The 23722-nt window shown below is 38.2% G+C and overlaps 1 protein-coding gene across 6 annotated transcripts in view; it reads left to right on the top strand.

The window, feature by feature from the left end:
- The window catches only part of CNTNAP4 (contactin associated protein like 4), a 259157-nt gene that overhangs the window by 219 nt on the left and 235216 nt on the right, over positions 1–23722 (top strand). The window lies entirely within an intron of this gene.

Raw genomic sequence — 23722 nt, 5'->3', positions numbered from 1 at the left:
ATCTTGCAAATACGACTGGGTTTACACATGTCTTTCCTCTTGGTCTGGTCAGAATATGCAAAGTATCGTTTCTCTGTTTGTCTACGAGCAGAATCTTGTCCTCTTGTCTTTGTGTATTCATTGAGAACACTCAAGTTCTAGTAAAACATTAAATCGTCATCTTAATCATGGAATAGCCTGTGAATGTCTTCGTTTCTTCCCTTTTTTAGGTTTCCTGAATTTTATTGGAATTATGTCTAACAGGAAAACAACTGGCAGACTTTACATTATGCTACATTAGCTTAGATTTCTGAAGTTTGCAATTTGGCAGACTGATAGCTGACTGCATCTTTAAAATGATGCCAGGATAATAACTGAAACATACTGCAGAATTCAGGGGCAGAATTGGTAGAGGTGAACCTCAATATTAGGAATTGTGTCCTCACTGCCACCAGAATGAGACTTGAACACGGGGGCTTGATTCCTACATCTTGCTTAAAGAAATACATTCAGGTGCTTTTTTCAAAAGTATTATTCTTGAATTTTTAACTTTATAAATTTGTGATTGAATATTCTGATTCTGAGTTAATGGTCCCAGGGAAGATTTATTAAGACCTTATTTCTAATTTAAGTATCATCCAAAATAATTTGACAGAGGTCCCTTCATCCACTTTTTATTAGAGATAAGAAGTTTTAAAAGTTACATTTGGCCTAAAATCTCTGAACTGGAGAATTTCTCCGTCCCTGATGAATGATCAACAAGCTCGGCAAATACAACTTTTTCTCTCTTTCTTGGACTTTAAAGGAAAAGCTCATCTGCTTTTCAAGAAAGGGTTATGAGGCCTGGTCAGGAATTTATGTCACTACAGTTCAAGCAGGTTTAGGTTTGGGGGACACAAATAAGCCAGGAACCAGGCATTTGCTATGGCACATCCCTTGAGCGTGCTAAAGCACTCTGATGTGGGAAGAACATTATAAATGACCTTACTGGCACAAGCCAAATGCTCATTTACATTGAATGGCCACTGTGATTGCGTCCTTCCATTCAGTATTAGCTCATTTAATGGTGTGGTATATCTATCACTCTGAAAGAAGAGAACTTCACTCGGACGCTGCACTGTGTTTTAGCTTCTGTTTTAATCTGGGGGTGTAAGAATCCCATGAGTCAATAAAATGTGCATATTTTCACCTAATCAAAACCTTGGAATGCTGTAATAGTAGCATTTGACCAACATTACAACAAACAAACAATAACAACACAGACCCCCCCCCCAACACACAGAAAGTTTTGTAGAAAACGCGTAAGTAATTCATCGTCCAACTACCGAAGTTCAGCAAAAAAGGAAGCGCTAGAGGTCACTCTTACAATGTAAAGCACATCATTTGAAGCATCCTTCCCTTAAGGAAAGCAGCGCTTAAGTCTGGCCTAGAGGCAGTCTTGTCTTTCCAATATGCTGACTGTTTGAGTTTATAATTGACTGATGTGACTGACTGGGCTATTAGTTGTTCACATTTGTTTATTTTCTTGAAGTCCAATAAAAGGCAGATCGACCTTCAATAGCTTCTTTGTAATATATCTTCTTCAAAGGAAAGATGAGCTGCTGAGATCTCAGGAGAGCAGAATATTCATGGGTGCTTAGCTCTGGCTGGGCCTCTCCTGACGCTTAAAATTTCAATCCTGATTCTGTATTCTTTTAGCCTTGGTTTATTCTTCAGGAAGTAGTTTAATGCTCTTTTAAACATTTGATTAACTTAAAGAACCTATAGCATTTTAAATTATTAGGAACATTTAAATATTAAAGTTGGAATTCTTGGTTACCATATGTGTTGAGTTGACTGTTCTAAAAGTGTCATATATGCAGTTAAATGACTTCAGATAATTAAAGGTGCATTTAGTAATTTCTTGCTACTATCGCATTGACAGTATGATTTGCAGCAGTAGATATAAAACAAAAAAATTCATTTGCCAAGTTTTATTTCATTAGTATTTTGTTGGGGGGGGGAAAGAAAGCAAAGCACTTATTACCAAGTCATGGTACTCCATGTATTGTATCTTTTTTGGAGGAACAAGTCTATATGTTTACCAGCAAGGTTGTAATTCAGCGTAGTGACAAGTGACCATCAACCACCATAAGTGTTTTTAAAGTATTATAATAGCTCCAGTAATTCTTTTGGACCAAACTTTACATTAAAACATGAATCAATCTTGAACACCAATATTAAAGTCAGGGAGAACTGAATAAAAATAAAGGAAATTAAAGGTCAGTCTCTCGGGTGAATACAAAGACATTTTCCCTCTATTTACAGCTGATTCACCAGGAGCAAACCTGCTATCCACTGAGTCGGCCCAAGACTGCCCAAGGCCGCCAGTATGAAAGCTTACATGGGACAGGACTTTATACACCAGGGACAGCTCAGGGATTAGGTACACTTTAATTTGAATGTTAGTTGATCTAATTAATCAACAGGGTAAGTTTACATTAGAAGGTTTCTGTGCAAACACACACACACATACATGTTCATGTGTATCTGTGTGTGTGTGTGAACATATGTATATATTTATATAAAGATGCATAAACCACTAGATGCGTGTGCTTACACATCTTTGGTGACTGCTGACTCCTCTTCTGACTAAAGATGAAAAACGTTGAATGGACCACATTCTTTGGCTATTAGCACCCTACCTGACATTTCAAAAGCATTGAACCAGCCCCAGGTCTTTCCTCCTTGTTCTGGTCAAGGTGTTATTATATTGAAGGGTTCCTTCTGTGAAAGTTTAGAAACAGATCCTCCTAGTAGGGCTTGCTCTTTGATAAGCTGCACAGGCTGTTGTTGCTTTCTTCACTTGCTAATAAGATACATGCACTGAAAAGGGAGTCACCTCTTTATTTTTTTAAATTATTAAAAAAAATATTTATTTTCATTTATTTATTTATTTTGGTTGGGCTGGGACTTAGTTGCGGCCGGTGGGGTCCTTAGTGTTGGCTTACGGGCTCCTTAGTTGTGGCATGTGAACTCTTAGCTGCGGCATGCATGTGGGATCTAGTTCCCTGACCAGGGCTCGAATCTGGGCCCCCTGCCTTGGAAGCGTGGAGTCTTAACCACTGCGCCACCAGGGAAGTCCCTTTATTTTTAAATTGCTCTTATGAACCCACAGTTTCCTTCTGAGCATTAAGACGTTGTTGGGGGAGGGGTGGACACTGTAAAAGAAGAAAAGGTGTAAGTCAGCTAAGAGTTTTGCTTTTATTTTTACTCTTGCAGATCATGTGATGGAAGCTCTCTGGCTTCAGGTATACTGAGAATATTTAATGCTTAACAAGTAGCTTATGAATGACATAATTAGAAGTTAATTTCTCGCTGTGTGCTTTCTTTTCCATAATTGGAATAAAGGCTGTATCTGATATCTACCCTGAAAGAAGCACTAAAGAATATGTTAAAGTTAACAAAAGTTGAAGGTAATGACTTGAGTAGATGATCGTTCTTGTGGGCTCTGGGATGCCACCTAAATGCTACTGGACAGATTCTCAAATTGTTCAAATTCAGCCTTGTACCTCTTTCTAGAAACTTTCTTCTTTTCCTCCTCCTCCCCACCCAAATTCTTTTCCATAGCAAAAAATTACTAGTATAAACAGTAAAGTACTGTTAAAATACAATTACAAGTTGCAATACATAAGTAGCTGACCTCTGGATATAAAGATGAGCCTGAACTTTGACTCACTTTTCTAACAGCAGTACTGATTTGTTTTCATCAATGTGGTGCGTTCTCCCCTTTCCTGATAGTATGCATCCCAAATCATTTCTGATAAGGGCAGCCTCCAGCTATGGCGATAACACAGCTCATAGCCAACAAGGAATCGAACACAGGACTTCCATGTGATACCTAGTGCTTAACCTAGGTAAAAAACATTTTTATGTCTTCTAAAATTAATTTCAGAATTTGTATCATATGTAAACAATTCCTTTATGGAAGTCAATCTCTATATCAAGATTGAATTAATTTACCTTTTCAGTGAAAACAAATTAATAGAATTATATAATGTCACTTGTAAGATAATGTAATATTTAGTTCAGAGGTTGGTAAAATATGGCCCATGGGTCAGATCTAGCCCACTGCCTGTTTTGTGTAGTAGCCTGTGAGCTAAGAATGGTTCTTACATTTTTTAAAAATTTTTTCAAATTAATTTTTATTGGGGTATAGTTGATTTACTGCATTTTGAAATGTTTGAAAAAAATTAAATGAAGAATTCTTTGTGGCATAAAACGATTATATGAAATTCAAATTTTAGTTCATTCTTCTCGTTAGTAGACCAGTATGGCAAAAATTCATACTCAATTATTATTATATTTTTAATTTTATCAATAAAATTATCTTAAAATTGATTTCCTTGTTATACAAGGACCTAAATAACATTCTTTACTCTCTAGCTCTTCATAGAAAAAGTTCATTGACCCTTGACTTAAATAATACACAACGTAATACAATGATGTGACTTGGATAGTAGATAAATTATATACTGCTATGATAAAATTTAGTTATTTAGCACGCAGATGCATTCCTCAGGGATTGAAGTGCTGAAGGTAGTGCTACAATTGCCAGGAGCTATAACAGAAGAAGCCTTTATTAGCATCTTCTTCATATGTGTCTTCTTAAAGACACTATTCTTCAGAAATCTTGTTATTTCCATGCGTATGAATTATTTATAACTATTTGCAAAGTTTCAGCAGTCTTGGCTGCTAAAGAGACACTTTCAATCTCAAGTAATCCCCTTAGTATAAGAAGTTCAATAAAGTGTATATGTAATTGCAGCTTAGATATTTTGAATGAAAACTCTGTTGTTATTTTATACTTTCATGAGTGTAAAATATTCCACTCCATACTAATGAGGAACATGCATCTGAAATCACTAATTGGATGGAGTAAATCATCTTACTGGAAGAATGCCCTTGTCCCTATGACTTTTACAGTAGCAGCTTCCTAAAAATTCTGAAATTGGCAAACTTTCTAGAGTAAATTGAAAAATAGATTTTCACTTAAGCCCTGCCCACTGATAATTCATAATAATTAAGCAGGTGCCTTTTACCTACTCATGCCAAGATAATTAATTTTTATGTAAATGCCCTGTCCGTTTGGAATTGTATTTAATTTTCATTTCCAAGAACTGATGAGTGGCCTCATTTTATTTACATTATACTCTTTACTACAGTGGTTTTTTTTAGAAGTTTAAGTTAAAAAATATGATACGATATAATATTTTAAAAATTCTTTTCCTTGAAATTTCACTGTAGCATTTTTTCCCCAAAATAAATGGCCATATGTTAAAATGATTTATTTTTCATAATAGTGTTTACAATGGTGCAGAACTAATGAAGATTTCTGTCTTATCAAAAGACCAATTTCCAGATCAAAGACAGCCTAGGACCGTCTCATATAGCTTACTTAATGTGACTTATTCTGGGTGTGGACAAGAATGATGATGGGATTCATGACTCTCCATGGTAAATAGATGATAAAGTATCGTGACACTTGCATTACATGGTTCTGAACTTTTTTACAATAGAATATCAGTCTTGCTTTGCAGACACTGCTTTGTCACAATTTGATACTGTATTTAGAATCTGAATCTCCTTTACCTTAGATAAATTGTATTGGGGCCTTAATGTTGTCAACTTACGAATCATATCACTGACTAGTCAGGTTATTTGAGAAGTTCTTCTCTGTCCTTTTAAAAAAATCTTTTCCTTTCCTCTGTTGTGACTGAAAGTTTACAGAATGACCCAGGCCCTGAAAATAGTAGGAAGAATAATAAGAATTTATCCAGCATTGTTACATAAATCCCAGATATGTGTATTCAGATTTGTAGGTGACTGTTTCTGGTGAAATATTAAATAATGCAGAGTTTGATTTTTTTAAGTGGCCTGGTGTTTCCATTATTGCTTAGCTTAATTTTTTTTTCATTTTTATCGACTCAGAAATCTTGGCCTCAGTAACTTGTTTACTATTTATTTAGAATTATTGCAGTTTTTCAAGTTAACTGTATGATAAGGAAGGATGGACCCATCACAGAATATGTGCTTAAAACAGGGGATGTTTCATGGATTAACCACGATCATGAGGTGAATTGAGCTGTGTTTTTGGTGGTGGTGGGGTGAATTCTCATAGAATATATGGATTGTTGTTTTAATGGGTATTTCAGGTGGGAACTTTTAGAAACACTCTTTAACAAACAGACCTTTAAAAACATGTCTTGAATTGTAGCATCACATGCTAAGGTCAGTTTGATTTGGGTCCCTATAAAAAGGAAAATCTCAGAAAGAGAAATAAATGCCCTAAACTAAATGCAGACAAAAAATTATGAAGCTTTAGAAGAACTCGTGTTTATCACTGAAAGTCCTTAAAGGAAGAATGAACTCATCAAAAAGCCTCAATTAACTGAATATACTTAAATGAATAATTCACCCACAATATTAATATTGTAATTTGAAGTCTTTGAGTTTTTTTTTTTTAAGTTTAAAATTTCTTGAGGAATAATGGATAGTTTACCCATAAGACTAAGTTACAATAAATGCATTTCTAAATAATCAAGATGTCATTGACCATTGGATTATCTTCTTAGTTACTTTTTGGGAGAAACTTTGATGTCTGAGATTCCAGCATTTGAATTTTTTCAAGGAGTTCTAAGGCTGTCGTTATCTGGCTGTGTGCTTCAGTTAGGCATGTATGTATACATGTGTTTATTTATTTGACTTCTAGAACTATCATTCCTTGTTTATAATCTATGAATTTAGACCTTCCACGGTGCTCATCACTCCAGGGTCTTGGTGACTCTGTGTTGGTAAACACCATATCTGATATGCTACTAGCACAAGTAAAGATATTTTTGTTTCCCAATTGACTTTCAGAGGATAAAGTTTTTGCAAGCATGTCTTTTGCCAAGGTATTCACATACATGGTACCTGAAACTACAGTATTACTTACTGGTAAAGAATGTACATGCAAAATACATTACAAATTGTCATTATTACTTCAGTTCTTCTGAGGTGAGTTGGTATTTGGAAGAGAAAGAGTATGTGCTTCATTTTTTTTTTTCTCCCAGTGCATTTTCGTCATGGTTCACGGAAAAGTGGTACTCTGGTCATAAAACCAGAGAAATAGCATAAAAGAGGCAAAAATGAGCCCATTTATGTTACAGTTAATGAGTCATTCCAATGTAATAATTGGAAAAGTGAGTGCAGCCTAAAAACATTTGACATTTTAAGTAGTTTAAAATTAGTAACTATAAAATTTTTTTATGCTATAAGTATTTAATAGAACAGTGAAGAAATTTACCTCTAAGTTTTTTAAATCACAAAGGAAAAAAAGGGTGTGATATGTATCAGTTGTCCTACAGCTCTAATTACTTTTTTTAGTGAGTACCTCTTATTACTTGGCAGTGCTCTAGAATAAGATGTTATGTGTTTCTAAATTATAAAAAACATATTTGTTTCTGTAACCATTTTTTTTCCCTCACTGGCAAATATGGTACTTACAAGTGAGGTCACAGGTCGATATTAGTTTAGAAATAGTATGTGAATATATAAATTCAACTGCTTTCCTAAATTACATTTATTGTATAGTTTTAAGACAAACTACAACCTGTAATTTCATTAATTCAGAGTTACTCTGAAGTTATAACCTACAGAGAGATTTTTAAAAAAACTTTATTTATTTATTTGCTCACGCTGGGTCTTGGTTGCGGCAGGCAGGCTCCTTAGTTGTGGCACTCGGGCTCCTTAGTTGTGGCACACGAACTCTTAGTTGAGGCATGCATGTGGGATCTAGTTCCCTGGCCAGGGATTGAACCTGGGCCCCTTGCACTGGCGTGGAGTCTTGACCACTGTGCCACCAGGGAAGTCCCGAGAGATATTTTTTGAATGTCCGTTGAAGGGCATTGATAAACTCTCCTAGGAATTTGTTGCAAGTCTTGGAGTTGGGAGATGCTTGGATGGCAATGAACAGACATTTGACCCTGTGGCCCATAGCTGAGAACCCCACATTTTCCTGTTAATGTAAACCAATTACCTTTGTGTATCAGACTCAAAAGAGAGATTTTTGAGAAAATGTGAGAAAGTTCAGTTTCTCTCTGGACTAACAGCTTTGTTCTAAAAGATTGAATATGTATTTAGATCTTCAAGACTTGTCTTTGGTTTTCAAAGATATTGATATGTGTTTGTCTTTTAATGTTCATCAGTAGATAACCAAACAGAAGAAAGGAACTAAATGCAAAGTGGTCTGTGAGGGAAATGAATTGCTGAGAGGAAACTGTCAGTGTGTGTGTCTGTGTATGCGTGTGTGCACGCGAGCGTGCATGCATATGTTGGAAGATACTTTGGGTAGGGACTGGGAAACAGGCCATGTCGGCAGAGAAATGGAAGACAATCCCCTAGGTGGCACATTTTCAATTAAGTATTGTTGGGATACATAATAAGATTTTTATTTTATTGCTACTATACCAGAATAGTCTCCTGTATAGTTTTAAAACAGTATGTGGGATTAAAAATAGCAAGAGGTCTTTCTGGATCCAGTTTAAACTCATCCCAAGCAGAGGGACAGTGTTGCCCTTTTCTGATCCCAAAGTGCTTTATTTTCTAGGCAAAGGCCATGAAGACCTCAGGATCCCCAATAGTTAATTCAACTTCTAGTCGGTCTCGGGGTGCTAGTCTTTCTGAATATGGCAACAAAGGCAGAAAATGGCAGGAGAGGTTTTGACTTAAAAGCCGCTAGATAAATTGAAACATAATTTAACTCTTGAAGACAATGTGGTAAAGTGATACTGCTACCAGGAGAAGGGCAGTCTAAACAAAGTTTTGCATTTTTCACATCCATTCACTTTTATCTCTCAATTTTGGCGGATTTTGAACAAAAACAATCTATCTCCAAGCAGAAAGCTGCATGAATGCTTAGCAATCCTCATAATTAAGGATTTATAATACATATTTACATTTGCCATGTTTTAGATGTTTAGGACTTAATTAAAAGGACATTGCTAAAATAAAAGCAATTCTATCTAAAGTGGTGGTGAGGGAATTCTGTACAAGGTTATAAAGCTGCTCAATTAGGCTCTTTTGTTCCATTGTGAGTATGATTTCCGTGCTTATTTGAACTGTTGTACTTTAGCATGAGCCTGTATTATAACACTGTTAAGAAAACATCACGCGCCTTGTAAAATGTCATAACACACCTTCAAGTATCATAAGATGCGTAGTCCTTCCTAAAACACACAAAAGAGAGAAAATTCGGGAAAAGAAATAGCATACATGTAGGAAAGCAAAGAGCAAACACTGAAGGTAACTTTTGGTTTCTTAAATTCATAGCAACCTATAGGATCTAATCACAAAATGGAATATGATAAAATATTTCATAGTCAAATGTCTACTACAGAAATGGAAAAAGGAGGCTACCAAAAATATGATGTAGAATTTTGGGTACTAAGAATAAAATTATGATCACAATAATTTTCTATGCTTGATGCATAAAACTGAGTCATTTGCTGGTGTAGCCTTGTAAATGATCATATTCATCTCTTAAAGGCCTTGATATGTGCTTGCCTTGTCTCTCTCTCTCTCCCCCTCTTTCTCTCTCTCTCTATTATATATATATATATAAAATTATATATACAAATCGCAATATGAAACAGATTAGTATGAGAAGAATGTATGTAGTATCATTAATCACTGACACATTCTCTAGAGAAGATGCCAGCAGCGCCCTCTTTTTCTGAGTTAGCAAAACTGAGCCTTCCGTGATCACTTCCCTGGATTTGAGGATGATCTGGCTGTGGCATCTGTCATCTTTGCGATTGCCAGGGTTGATTTGGCTGAGAGACCTGCGAGGCAGCTGTCCCCTTCCTCCCTCACTACTTCCTGTGACTCATGCAGTATTTTTAAATACTACACATATATCATATTTTTAGGTGTCTGACATAATGAATTGATGTTTTTAATCAATGTTTAAGGTTTTTATCAAAATGAAAGCGAGTCTTGTCTCAGCTGTATTTCATTGTTAGGTGTATATTAAGTCCAAACTTATTAGCGTAGCAAACAAATATCTTCCTCCTCTGAATTTGCTTATATTTCCCCTTTCGTCTGTTTTAATTGCTTTTTCTTCCTGACAAACCTGCCCCCCTGCAAGTGTCCTCTAGCCTCTGTCACCTGGTCTTTTTTTTTTTTTTTTTTTTTTTGCGGTACGTGGGCCTCTCACTGTTGTGGCCTCTCCCGTTGCGGAGCACAGGCTCTGGAAGCGCAGGCTCAGCGGCCATGGCTCACGGTCCCAGCCGCTCCACGGCATGTGGGACCTTCCCAGACCGGGGCACGAACCCGTGTGCCCTGCATCGGCAGGCGGACTCTCAACCACTGCGCCACCAGGGAAGCCCTATATTCCTCTTTTAATTGCACACATTTGTAAAGATTATTTTCTTGTAAAATGTCATCATTTTTTAAAGATTCCTCTCATGTTTATTCCTCCTCATGGTAAACATTTGGGACTTTCATTGCTATTATTTTATAGTTCATAGCTTTCCACACATGACATATGTTATCATTAATATTGAGAAATATTCCTTTTGCATTGGGCTCTGTGGACTCTAAGGTGGTGGAGTGTACCTCACAGGCCTGGAGGGCAGACATTATTATCACTATTTTACAAACTAGGAAACTGAACTTTAGGAGGTAGGAGGTATTTCCAAAGCCACTGAGTAAGGAAGGGTAACCTGGGGTTTGAACCCAACTTTCATGATGCCAAAGCCATTGCTCTTTGAAATGGAATACACTTATCTTCTCCGTGAGCCTTTAAGAGCACCTCCCCTGAGTATTAGAACCCACACTTGCCTGTTTTCAGGGTTCCCTCCCTGGTGTGATAAATTATAAGGTAATGTGCCTGTTTTCTTCCAAGGATTCTGTCACTTGTATTTTATCAACAAGCTCTTCCTTACGAGTTGAAGTGAAGTATCAGACGTCACCCAGTGTATATATAAGTGTAACTTTTTCTCCTCTGAGTTCCACCGACAACCCCCTACCCTTGCTCACTGATACCCAAGGACCTATCCATTCTGTCTAAATTCCTTCTTTGAGTCGATAGTTCCAGGAACAGGTTCTAAGGGGCTGGAACAGCTCAAATCACAAAGAAAAACCAGCTCCTTTCTGCAAGATTGCAACAGTGCCAGACCAAGGCACTCTGCAATTTTGTTTCTTGCCTCTGTGAAACCCCTCTCCTTCCCCATGTTCAGGAATACGCTCCCTTTGGGTGCTGTATTAGTCTGCAAGCGTTGTCATAACAAAATGGCACAGACTAGGTGGCTTAAACAACAGAAATTTATTTTCTCAAATTTCTAGAGGCTGGAAATGAAAGATCAAGGTGCCAGCTGGGTTGATACCTGGTGACACCTTGCTTCCTGGCCTGTAGATGGCCACCTTCTCACTGTCTCACATGGCCTTTCCTCTGTGTGTGATCAGTCAGAAAGGGAGCTCTCTGGTGTGTCTCTTCCTCTTCTTATAAGGCCACCAGCCCTATTCCATTAGGGCCCCACCCTTATGCTCTCATTCAACCTTAATTACCTCCTGAAAGGCCCTATCTCCAAACGCAGTCACATGGCGGGTTAAGACTTCAGTGTATGAATTTGGGGGAGGGGTGGGGTGGTGTACATAATTCAGTCCATAGGAAGTGCTCTCCCTGTTTCAACTGCCTGAATAGAACGTATCTTCTCTTGGTATTTGAGACAGATATTGCTCTGACCTATTGAAACCCGTCAAGTGAGTGAAGTCATCTTACAAGTTTTTTTAAGCTGTCTTCTGATGGACCCCTTCCTCAGTGGCGTTGCTGGGATCACGCGCAGTGTGCTCCTCAGCTAACCCCCACTGCCTGGTTGCCACAGACGCTTGCACTCCCTGACCCTTCTCTCTTTCCTTTTATCTGGGCCTGGTGCTCTCTAACTGCTTCTGCCAGAGAGTTTCTGACATCCCGCTATCCCCCTCCAAATTCTTTTCTCCTTTATATTACTGAGTCCCAGTTGTGTTGTGATTTGCTTCCTGTGTTTCTCATGTCCCCTTCCCAAAAGTTGATTTTGCAGTTTGTTTCCTCTGGCACTTTTCCACTTCTAATCTGTAAAACCCAGAGCACGCAGATTCTCCCTTTATTCCCTGGGATGCTTTCTTTGTCAAGCCAAAACCAACCAAACACAACGTAGGTAAAACAAATGCACAATCGTCATTCTAATAACTTCTTTAAATTCAATTTAAAATTTGTCTAATTTAAAATTTGTAGAATGCTTTCCTAGTATTGGGAACTGGGACAGATGTTTGCCATACATTGTTTCACTCAATCTTAATGTAGCATCTGTTCACACCAGTGTTTTCTCTTATGCATGCTTTTCCATCATCTCCAGTGCGTTTCTCTTGTGGCTAAATATTCTTTGTCTTTTTAAATGGTTCTTCGTAACTTATCAAGTGGATATGCTCTTATTTAAACGTTAAGAACCAATTGGTTGTGCACTGATTTATTTTTAAAGTTTCTCAGTCTACCAGTGTCTGTTTCTAGTACACGGCTATCTTAAGATTCCTGTAATTCTCTAAGATCACAGGATCTTAAGCCATTTACACATGTCAGTGTCATGAAGTGTTCAATTGTCTTTGCCCCACTTTAGTGAAAACCTAAATTTATTTTGGAAGGAGAAATTTAACACAATAACTGTCTACACCCTTCCCTTTCCTGCTCAAGAATTTATAACACTTAAAGATGGTTCTGTGTCTCTTCCGGTTGTATCATTTGTTCAAACATGAATCAGAGGTGGTGGGTAGAGATTGCCACACTCGACAGATCGCAGAAGCACATCTGTCACCCTCCAGGAAACCTGCTCACTCATCCATTGGTCTTGTCAGTTACACACACAGCCGTCTCGTCTCTATAGCCCTCAGCAGCATCACCGATCATCCCTACATGTGTGTCTCTCAGGAGCTTGGTGCCCGTGGCCTCTGATGGGCGGCTGCAAGTGCAGGTTTTCAGTTGTAACCATGAGCCTAGTGTCTTCTCCAGAAGGCATGAGTCACTGTTTATGGAAAGAACCTCTTAACTGCCATATCACTCCTCCCTTGGTACTGATTTTGATTTCTTTCTGGCGTCTTCCGGTTTCGTCTTCCTTTAAAAAAAAATAATTTCTTCCATCTTTTTGAGAAAAATTTCAACATCTCAACAAAACAGATTAGTATTCCTCCCTACTTTTATTCCCTCCTTAATCAGGAAAAGCAACCTGTATTTAATGAAGATCACAGTGAAGAAGAAAAACTTCAGATTTACAATTTTGAATGAGAACTCTGTTTCCACAGCTAAACCAGGACCAATACCCCTTGAGCCAGTCTCCCAGAGTGGATATGATTCTGTGAAATATCTGATATGCCTTTGAATGGTGTTCATTAATCCCAATCTCTTTCTGAAAAAGAAAAATATCAGAGAGATTCAGAGCACTTTGTGTCTCACTCTTTCTTTGACTACTGACCCCTATTCATCTAGCTCAGCTCTCTTTAATATTTCCTCGTTACTCTGCACAAGCAATACACTACACCTTAAAAATTTGCTCTATCGAAAAAATCAATGAGATCACCATTTCAGTATTATTATTTTTTAAATTAATTTATTTTATTAATTTAGTTTTGGCTGCATTGGGTCTGCATTGCTGCACGCGGTCTATTTCTAGTTGTGGCGAGCGGGGGCTACTCTTTGTGGCAGTGCGCGGGTTTCTCCTTGCAGTGGCTTCTCTTGTTGCGGATCACGGGCTCAAGGCGCACGGGCTTCAGTAGTTGTGTCACGAGGGCTCAGTAGTTGTGGCTCTTGGGCTCTAGAGCTCAGGCTCAGTAGTTGTGGCGCACAGACTTAGTTGCTCTGCAGCATGTGGGATCTTCCCGGACCAGGGCTCGAACCTATGTCCGCTGCATCGGCAGGTGGATTCTTAACCACTGCACCACCAGGGAAGTCTTCAATATTATCTTTGATATAACAATATTCATGAGCTTTCTAGTTCTAGGTATAACAATATTGAATGCTTTCTAGTTTTCTCTCTATCTTCCCAATCACACGAGTAAAAAATATTAAGGGAAAACGATTTCCTAGGGCATTAATTAATTGGTTCTGAAATGAATTTCTTCTTAATTTGTACAATCCACTTTTTTAGGTGGACTTCTGTGACTGCATTTAAGGCAACCTTTCACAAAGTATATCTTCACAGTTTTAAGGCTATATGCTTGGAACTAATTGGATATTGTTGAAAATAAATGTATTTAATTTCACCTGCTAGTCAAATACGAGGTGAAATACTGCAAGCAAATGGCTAATCCGAGAGTTGAAATTTATTGCATATTCTCGAATGCGCTGTTTTTATTTTTTTTTAATTAAAAGATACAATTGATGCCCAGAACTGAATGTAGCATTTTTAGCAGAGTGGCTGGAACTGAAGGTTGTGATCAGTCTTTACTCTTTATGTTCAACAAGACTTTTCTTTTAATTAACTAATTAAATTTATTTAATACACATAGAGCTAATTCAAGTAATCTCCTTCTTCTTCAATAAGAATTTCTTAAGCCTTACATTCTTCTAAAAGTAAGAGATATAAACAGAGTAACTACCTATCTGTCTAACAGTTGCCATTGCAGGGGTTCTGCTTATTTTCTAAGTGAGCTTCCAGTGTGATGCACAGCAAAAGAGATATCAGAGTTACCCTGGAGTTTCTATATTTTGGAGGGTGAGTGTGGTAGGTAAAGAAATTATCCATCCATCTACTCAACCGCTAAAACGACACGTGAGTTTTTTTCCTAGTCAGGCTAGTGGGGTAAAATCATAAATCCTTGCCAGTCAGGGACCCCAAACCATTTGGGGAAGACAGAAAGACGTGCCTTAAAGTAATTCAAATGAAAAGTAGGCCATTGTACACACTTCACTTCAATCTAGATTCCTGATGTAACGCCACTCTGATTTATTTGGTAACCTATATGTTTCCTCTCATTTCCTTTAAAAATCAGTATATGACCAGCAATATTAGTAGAGTTGATATAAGATGAGTTATTATATTTTTCACTGACTATGAGTTTGGAAATTTATCCCCATGAATTATACCGGGTGAATATGTTCCATATTAAATGACCCCTATAATTGCACTCATTGGGACTCTGGTTATTTTTCAGTTGCTTTAGAGAATTATACCTAAGAAAGAAAGAAGAAATACCAACTAAGAATATTATAAAAATTCTTAGTGAAATAATGTTTACATTGCCTGGATGTATTTGGTTTCATACAAACAATTTTCACTGGGTGGGGTGATTGTTCATTCAGTCTATTAAAGTGTTCCTTACTCTTATAATTTTTGAGGCTTCCTGGGCTTCTACCTTACTCTGCTCCTTTTATTCATTTATTCACTCAGCAAATATTTAGTAAGCCTCTACACTGTGCTACCTACCATTACACATGTCTGCAGCATCAGTGGCTTTGAAATGTTACAATGGTCAGAATCGGTAACTTCTTGCTAACAGTTGAGAATGGAAGTTTTGACTCCCAGATACTTAAAGGCTTTTGAGATCATATTTTATGCCTAAGGTTTTGGTTTTCTTACAAGAAAATGTACAGTACTATTCAGGGTGCTTATAGGGTGGTTAGTTCTATTACACGCAATGTGCTCAGTTGCTGTTTTGGCTAACTGTTAACTAGCCCACCCTGGGCTTAAAGCTCAACATTGCCACTTTCTAGTTCTGTAGACAAGCACAGCAGTGTGATCGCCATGATGAGATAGAGGAAGGAATACAAGGCTTCTGGGCTGGTTGTAGGCAGAACACCAGAGAAAGCAATTTCTTGGACAAACAGAAGAGCCAGGAGGGGGAAGTAGGGGGAAGCACTTCACTTCACTTTGTGAAGGAGCCTCACAAAGCGTGGAGCATTGGAAGGCGCTACAGGGAGTCCAGAAGGACTGGCTGAAAGTGAGGAGTGGCAGCAGGTGAAACTAAAGAAATAGTCAGGAAGCATCCCAGGTCATGAGGCTTATATGTAAAGCAAAGACCTAAGTACTGATACTCTCTAGGGGATCATCTTATTGTTAGAAGTGTTATATGTACACGTGTGTGACATAGATTAGATCTGTCTTTTGTAAAGTTAAAACTCTTGGCAATATGAAGGAAGGAATGATGAGGGAAGGGGAATAGAGTCTGTCTTGGGAACACGGAATCCGATATGTAGCGGGTGAATTAATTCCTGTAAGAAGTAATAAGAGCTATAAATTGAGACAGTGACAGTGGAGACAGACTTGTTCCGTGTGAACATGTAAGACTGACAGAATGTCATGATTGATTGAATGTAGAGATACATGAGGTCGAGGAATAGCCAATTCCAGTTATTGGCTTTTACTTTATTATAACTGTGTTTGTATTCTAAAAAGTGTAATATGCTTTTTGTATGTAGCTGCTTTCTTTCTGAATAAGGAATTTTAATTCACTTATATTTGTTCCCTTTATTTTTTCATTCTCTTCCCCTCTCTGTTTACAAAGGATCATATTTGAATTTTTTGAGATTGTGTGTGGTATGTATAATGCAATATTTTATAAAAATCCATGCCATGGTGGTATACTGAGTAAAACCTGTCTGAAATAAGGCTCACACAGAGTACTTTCTGGCATCGCATGTTGTTAACATTTTAATGACATCTCTTATTTTTGGCAGGAACAGGAACATAACCTGAATTGAAGGTTTTGTGGACTGTTCTTCTGCATCACTGATAACTATGTTTTCCTGTCTCCCACTCAAATATCTACCCCCACCCCACCCAGATGTCTTAGAAAGTAGAGATTCAATACTTGCTCCTTCTGACAAAAGGTTGAATTCCTTTAGTTGGGTTGTTTAAAGGCTTCAGGACAAATACAGTCTGGGTTGAAGTATCTGTCACTTGATGTGTAAAAAGAAGACCTAGACACAATAGAAAAGCAGAAGTTGATTAAAATTTTACAACTTGCTCTTCAATGTAATTGAACAGACATTTACCAACTGCCTTCCATGTTGAAGCATGTGCTAGAAAACAGGTATATAAAGATGTACAGACTCTGCTCTCAAAATGGAAGAGAGAGAGAGAGAGAGAGAGAGAAATGGTACTAATTGTACCATTTTTGGAAATGCCTCATAATTTCAAATCCACTTCTTTTGCTATATCTAAGGATTCAGAAGCTATAGGTGAATGCTATTGAATACTGACCATCTTTGATACCTCAAGCATTGAGAAAAGCTAAGGTAATTGCCGCTCTAGAGAGCTTTAATCCGCCAGTGTGTTTTACAGGGTTACACAATCTTGTGAGATTTAAAAGTCTGTGGCAGGAAACATTTGAGGCTTACAGTTGCTCTCCAGTGGCAACTGTTACATTTTTAAAATATGCCCCTGGACACATCTAGCTATGAAGAAAACCCCAGAAGGTTTTTACTCAACAAAGTTGTAAAGAAATAACCTTTTCTAATTTATAAGTGAACTTCGAGGATTTATGAAAAATAAGAAGAAAAGCTCTTTTTTAAAAAATATTTTCGTATTTTGAACATCAGAATTTCAAGTACAACAAAATCAGCAACTGGTCTTTAACAAGCTATTTAAATTGATGATAACCATTTAGCTAACTCGTCTTGACCACTTAACATTTCAGCATTTGTAATACACTGTTATTTAATTTAAATTTTGCTTAAAACCAGCAAACATACATTCAAAATTCTATTAGGTAGGAATGTGCCCTACCCATATTAGTGCTCTACATTGCAAAGAACTAGAGCTATTAAATGAATTATAATAAATCATGATTATTTATATTTTACTCAACCACAGTAACATATTTCATTTATTATGTTGCACCTTTAAAAAATAAAAAGGGACCTGTTCTTCCAGGTGTGCATGCGTATCATGAGTTATTTCACAATGGAAATAAATCCTTAGTACTGAAGAATAAGATAGTGATTTTACAGGAAAATCTTGATTTCAATCTATCACTTAAACTTCTCCGAAGTTAATTGAAATATATGTTCTCAGGCTATGAAATAATTGGTTTTTATTCCTTAAATTTGTCAAAGTTTACTAAACAAAAAGAAGCTGAGAAATTTATGACAGAGAGAGATAGATAGATAGACAGACAATAGATAATATTTTACTCCGCTAATGGTTATATGTAATCCTCCAGCACGCTGTTTACAGATCCCTCTACCCAAAGACTCCAAATAACTTGCCACTTCTGATTTTGTTTGGCATTTGCAACGTACTAAAAATGTCTGTTTTAAATATTTCTTTTAAAAATATTATTCATGCTACAAGACCTGATAAATCAGATACTAACCTAGAAGGCAGAAATCATGTCTGTCCTCTTTAGATCAAATGTGTTATCTTTTCCTGATAACCCATAGTCAGAGACCCTTCAAGACACTTTTATTTCTCTGCTACCTTCACCGATCTCTTCGAGTGGTCACAAATTACTCATTCTTCCTTCTTCAGCATCTCTATATCCACCCCTTTCCTTTCGTTTTACTGTCACAGCCAGAAAGGTGGAGGCTTTTCAACTACACTTTGCGGCTGAGCGTTTAGACGGGGACAAGAAACGTGTGAACACAGAATTTCAATGTGTTGTTTTACTTACTGTGCAAGAGGCTTATACAGGGTGCCAGGACGACAAGGAGGACAGTTGAGCCCAAGGAGGTCAGCTAATGGCTCCTGGTACAGAGGCCGTTCCAAGCTGACGGTCTCAGCAGTGGCACAGAGCAGTGGAACCCGAATAGAACTGCTAGTTTAATCAAACTGTAATAGCGGAGTTTAACCAAAATGTAATAGTCCTGTAGCGTTCATAAGAAGGGTTGATGGGATGGGGGCAAGCAGAGTTGAAAATGAATTTAGAACGAACGCTCCAGGTTTTATGCGTGGCAATTAGATTATTTAGATTACCCCATTCAGATGTGTGTGGGAGTAGGAAGGGAGCCAGTGCTGGGAAGCAGCCAGAGCCTCAGTTCTAGCGCCCAACCAAGTGGAGAAATTCATTAGAATCTGAAATTAAGGCAGAAAACCAGTAAGTGGAGTGACCACATTCCTGGAAGTAATGAGGTGGCTGTAGCCGTTTGCTCTCCAAGGGCCCAGTTGTCTGCAGGGATATTGGCCAACTGGCTTGTAAACCATCTCCAGGATCACACTGCCATCAATGGGGACATTATCTGATAAGCAGACCCTCAGGCTTTCTCTTATCAAGCAAAGTGGTGGGCTTTTAATACTGATTATGGATTGGGGAGGAGTAGGTAGGGCAGAAATGATAGTCATGTGAAGTTTGTATTATACTGATTCATCTTACCTGACTGTGACTCAGTGTTCTCTAGAACATGGTAGAGATTTTTAATTTCAGTTTTTACAGTGTTTTATCTTCAGAAAATTAAATTAGGGCTTCCCTGGTGGCGCAGTGGTTGAGAGTCAGCCTGCCGATGCAGGGGACACGGGTTCGTGCCCCGGTCCGGGAATATCCCACATGGCGCGGAGCGGGTGGGCCCGTGAGCCATGGCCGCTGAGCCTGCGCGTCTGGAGCCTGTGCTCCGCAGCGGGAGAGGCCACAACAGTGAGAGGCCCGCATACCACCAAAAAAAAAAAAAAAAAAAAAAATTAAATTAGCCAATACTTTGAAGGTGATATCTGTCATATCAAAGATGCATTTAGGACTTCCCTGGTGGCACAGTGGTTAAGAATCTGCCTGACAATGCAGGGGACATGGGTTCGAGCCCTGGTCCGGGAAGATCCCACATGCCGTGGAACAACTAAGCCTGTGCGCCACAACTACTGAGCCTGCGCTCTAGAGCCCGCAAGCCACAACTACTGAGCCCACGTGCCACAACTACTGAAACCCGCACTCCTAGAGCCCGTGCTACGCAACAAGAGAAGCCACCACAGTGAGAAACCCGCGCACAGCAACGAAGAGTAGCCCCCGCTCGCCGCAACTAGAGAAAAGCCTGGCACGCAGCAACGAAGACCCAGTGCAGTCATAAGTAAATAAATAAATAAATAAATTTATATATATATATATATATATATATATATATATATAAAGATGCATTTAAAGAACTCTCACTATGGAAAGTATGTTCCATTGTTGTCTACTGTATAGACAACTTTGCCTCTCCCACATCATGTCCAATTAGGATACTGTACACAATGTACTTGCTCAAATAACTTTAAAAGTTCAGGCAATAAAGTGGGAGAGTTGTGCTGGTAGTATAATATAGTCTTTAAAATAAAGATGTTGAATAGAAGAAAAAAAGCCCAAAGTCTTCAACAAGAAATTTACATTCTCTGATCTTCAATTCCCAATCTAGAAAATGGAGATAATATCTTCCTTACAAGTTTGTTGTAAGGATTTAACGCGGCTAAGGCATAGTATGCAGTACTGTAACCACTATTGTTGTTAGCACTTTTCTCTAGAGGCCTCCAGTTAAGATATCCTTGGTACAGTGGCATGGATCAGTTCATCCTATTAATGCCTTAGTTGCTACATGTAAAATCACTTTGCAGTAGATTAGATGCAGTGACATGTCAGGGAAGTACCTGAGTGATGGGTCAAGGAGAGGATGTCTTTTATATCGGAGTGGTGATGGTGTGAACAGGTAACAAATACTTGGTCAACTCAACAGCGTTTTTGTAGGAATTAACATGAAAATGATAACTTATTCATATGAAAACAAAGTAGAAACTATACACCATTCTTTATAATTCCAGAGAAGTGAGAGCAGAAATATACAAAAATTAGCATTAAAAAAGAGAAAAATTTTGAATGAGACTCTTGGGTTTTGTCTTTTATTATGGGAATAATCAGTTTGTTTTTTTTTTATTGGAGTATAGTTGCTTTACAATGTTGTGTTAGTTTCTGCTGTAGGGAATAATCGGTTTTTAAGCATGGTAGTCTTGAAAAGCAACACGACATATGGCCACTTGTAATACCATCATCATATTAAAAGCTCTAAGGATTATTTTAAGCTAATTATTTTAAGAGCTAAAGTTGAATGACAAATATTCAAAGTTTTTTTTTAAGAAGTTGTGTTTTAAGGCCAAAAGTAAATGATGGCGGGATATGCAAAAACTGAAATGTGTTTTCCATTTTAAAATAATTTATGATCTAATTCAAGGCATAGTACATATATCTAAGATAAAATTAACTATTTAAAAAGTGGTATTTGCAAATAATATGTACACTCATAAACATTAAAAGACCACGAAGTAAATGAGTTACCAGTATTTGGTTTAGTTACAAAGGAATGTTATCAGGATGTTGGCAGGGTTACAGTAATTTTAAAAAGAGATGAAGGATGCATCCTATGGTCTCGTCTAAGGCTTGGAGTCCTCTATGCTTATTAGCAGAATTACCTTGCAGCTGAGGCCCTCAATTTCATGCTTGCTGTCAGTTTGGAGCTGTTCTCAGCTCCTAGAGACCACTATATGGTAAGAAACACATGACAGTTTTCTTCTACAAGGGCAGTGGGAACAATTTTACTCATGTTTCACGTCCTCTCCGACTTCTTTGTGTCTTTGACCTTTAAGACTTTTTGAAGGGCTTCCCCGATTAGGTCATGCCCACCCAGGATAATCTCGCTTTTGAGTAACTTAAAGTTAATGAAATTAGAGTTCAATTACATCTGCAAAATCTCTTCTGCTTTATAATGTAACCTAATCACAGGAGTGATATCCTATCACATTCATAGGTTTTGCCTGCACTCAAGGGGAGGAGGTTATACAAAGTTCTACAAGGGGCTGGAATCCTGGGGCCATCTTAAAACTCTGACTACTGAGTGGCTTGCACTCCTGGCTGTGGGGCCTGTGCTATGATGCTACCTATGTTTAAGGAGATCAGGGGCTGGAAACATCCAAGTGTCCTTGAAACAGTGGTGGTTCTCTGGTGGGAGTGTGGCCTTGTTGGAAAGGGGGTCGTTCCAGAACTCAGAACTGGTATCAGCCTGTTGTCCCATTGAGCTAACTTATACCTGCTTAGCCAGCTTTTAACTAAGTTGTCAAAAACAGAGTGGAAATCAATCCCAGAGGCCAGCCAAGCTCATCCCTTGTTCAATTATGACATCAAACACAATGATCTTAGCCAATAAACTGGAAATATCCTCCATCTAACTTCATGTTATAACTCAGAGAAGCTTACCGTTTCTAGTTAACTTGCCCCCCACTCCCCTGTCCCTTAGTTAGAAATAGCTGTTTATTAGATAGCTTTGTGGACTCACCTATTAAAATGCATTTATCTGCAGAAAAATTTCTTATGACTATGAAGGACTTGAGCCTTCATCTTTAAGTGTGATATTTTGAGATACAAATAACAACTCTCAAAATAATTTGGTAATAAAATGGAGTATTTGTTCAGAAATATCAAAATATCATCTAATATGACTAGAAGAGGAACTGAAGTGAGGCTTACCCAATTTTCCCTCCAGGAATCAAAGTCTAAAACATGGCAATTTCAGGTTGCAAATAATCAGTTAATGGAAATAGCACATACTTAGGAGGTCATCGTTGCTGTGACTTCACGCACATGTGAAGTAGCTGGGCACAGCATGAATGCTCTGAACATTCTAACTACATCATCAAAGGTGTCTAAATGAAGAGATGCCTGTGTCCTCTGAATCCTTTCCACTTTCCTTATGAATCATGGCCGCTCAATTTTTGCATCATTTGCAGTCTTAAATTCTATTTTTCTGGAGTAAATGAAGCAAGTAACTCTAAAATTCAAGAGATATAAAGAAAAATATGGCCTTTTGGAACATGAAAAATTATTCTTTAATAGAAAAACAATGCATCCCAAGGACATTTAACTTCCTTTTCAGGTTAATAATTCTGTGCCACTTTTTTTAGAGAGAAGGTAACAATGTGATTGGGCATGTTAAACACTGCCCTCTCTTTCTTTCCCCTTCTCGAGGGTTAATTCTTTTTTTTTTTTCTTTTTTTTTTTTTGCGGTACGCGGGCCTCTCTCACCGTTGCGGCCTCTCCCATTGCGGAGCACAGGCTCCGGACGCGCAGGCCCAGGGGCCATGGCTCACGGGCCCAGCCGCTCCGCGGCATGTGGGATCCTCCCAGACCTGGGCACGAACCCGCGTCCCCTGCATCGGCAGGCGGACTCTCAACCACTGCGCCACCAGGGAAGCCCCGAGGGTTAATTCTTATAATAAGATTTTTGTAAGAGATATCCAGCTCAATTTTATCCAGTTCCAACTCTTGAAATGTTTGAATTTATAATAATTACTTAAGGTAGCAATCACAGGCACTTATACAATACTTACTATATACTAGGTACTAGAACTCTTTATACGCTGACTCATTTAATTCTCAGAAAGCCCTGCTTACCTTAGTACTATCATTATCCTCATTTAGAGATGGGGGAAGGCCGTTTAAAGTGCCTAAGGTCATTCAGTAAATGGCAGAGGCAGGACTTGAGCTCCTGGAGTATGGCTGTGAAGCTGTACTTGTAATCACTATGCTATGCTATATTCTGGCTTCTGGGTGAGATGACATGTAACTTATGATGCTGACCCTCCAGACACTTTCATCCCAGCAAGTGGAGACCCAGATCACCTGAGAGGTGTTGTCATAGAAGCCCGTTGAGGTTAAGGAGGGACCTTCCTGAGGGATGGGAGTGGTGGTTCAGGAGGGGTTTCATAGAGAATCAGGAAATACAGCTGAGACTTGGAGAAGAAGCAGG

This window comes from Monodon monoceros, unplaced genomic scaffold (assembly GCF_005190385.1).
Source record: "Monodon monoceros isolate NGI ecotype Baffin Bay Population unplaced genomic scaffold, NGI_Narwhal_1 Super_Scaffold_10, whole genome shotgun sequence".
NCBI lineage: Eukaryota > Metazoa > Chordata > Mammalia > Artiodactyla > Monodontidae > Monodon > Monodon monoceros.
The sequence above is the reverse complement of the archived record's forward strand: the minus strand, read 5'-3'. Positions and strand labels throughout refer to the sequence as shown.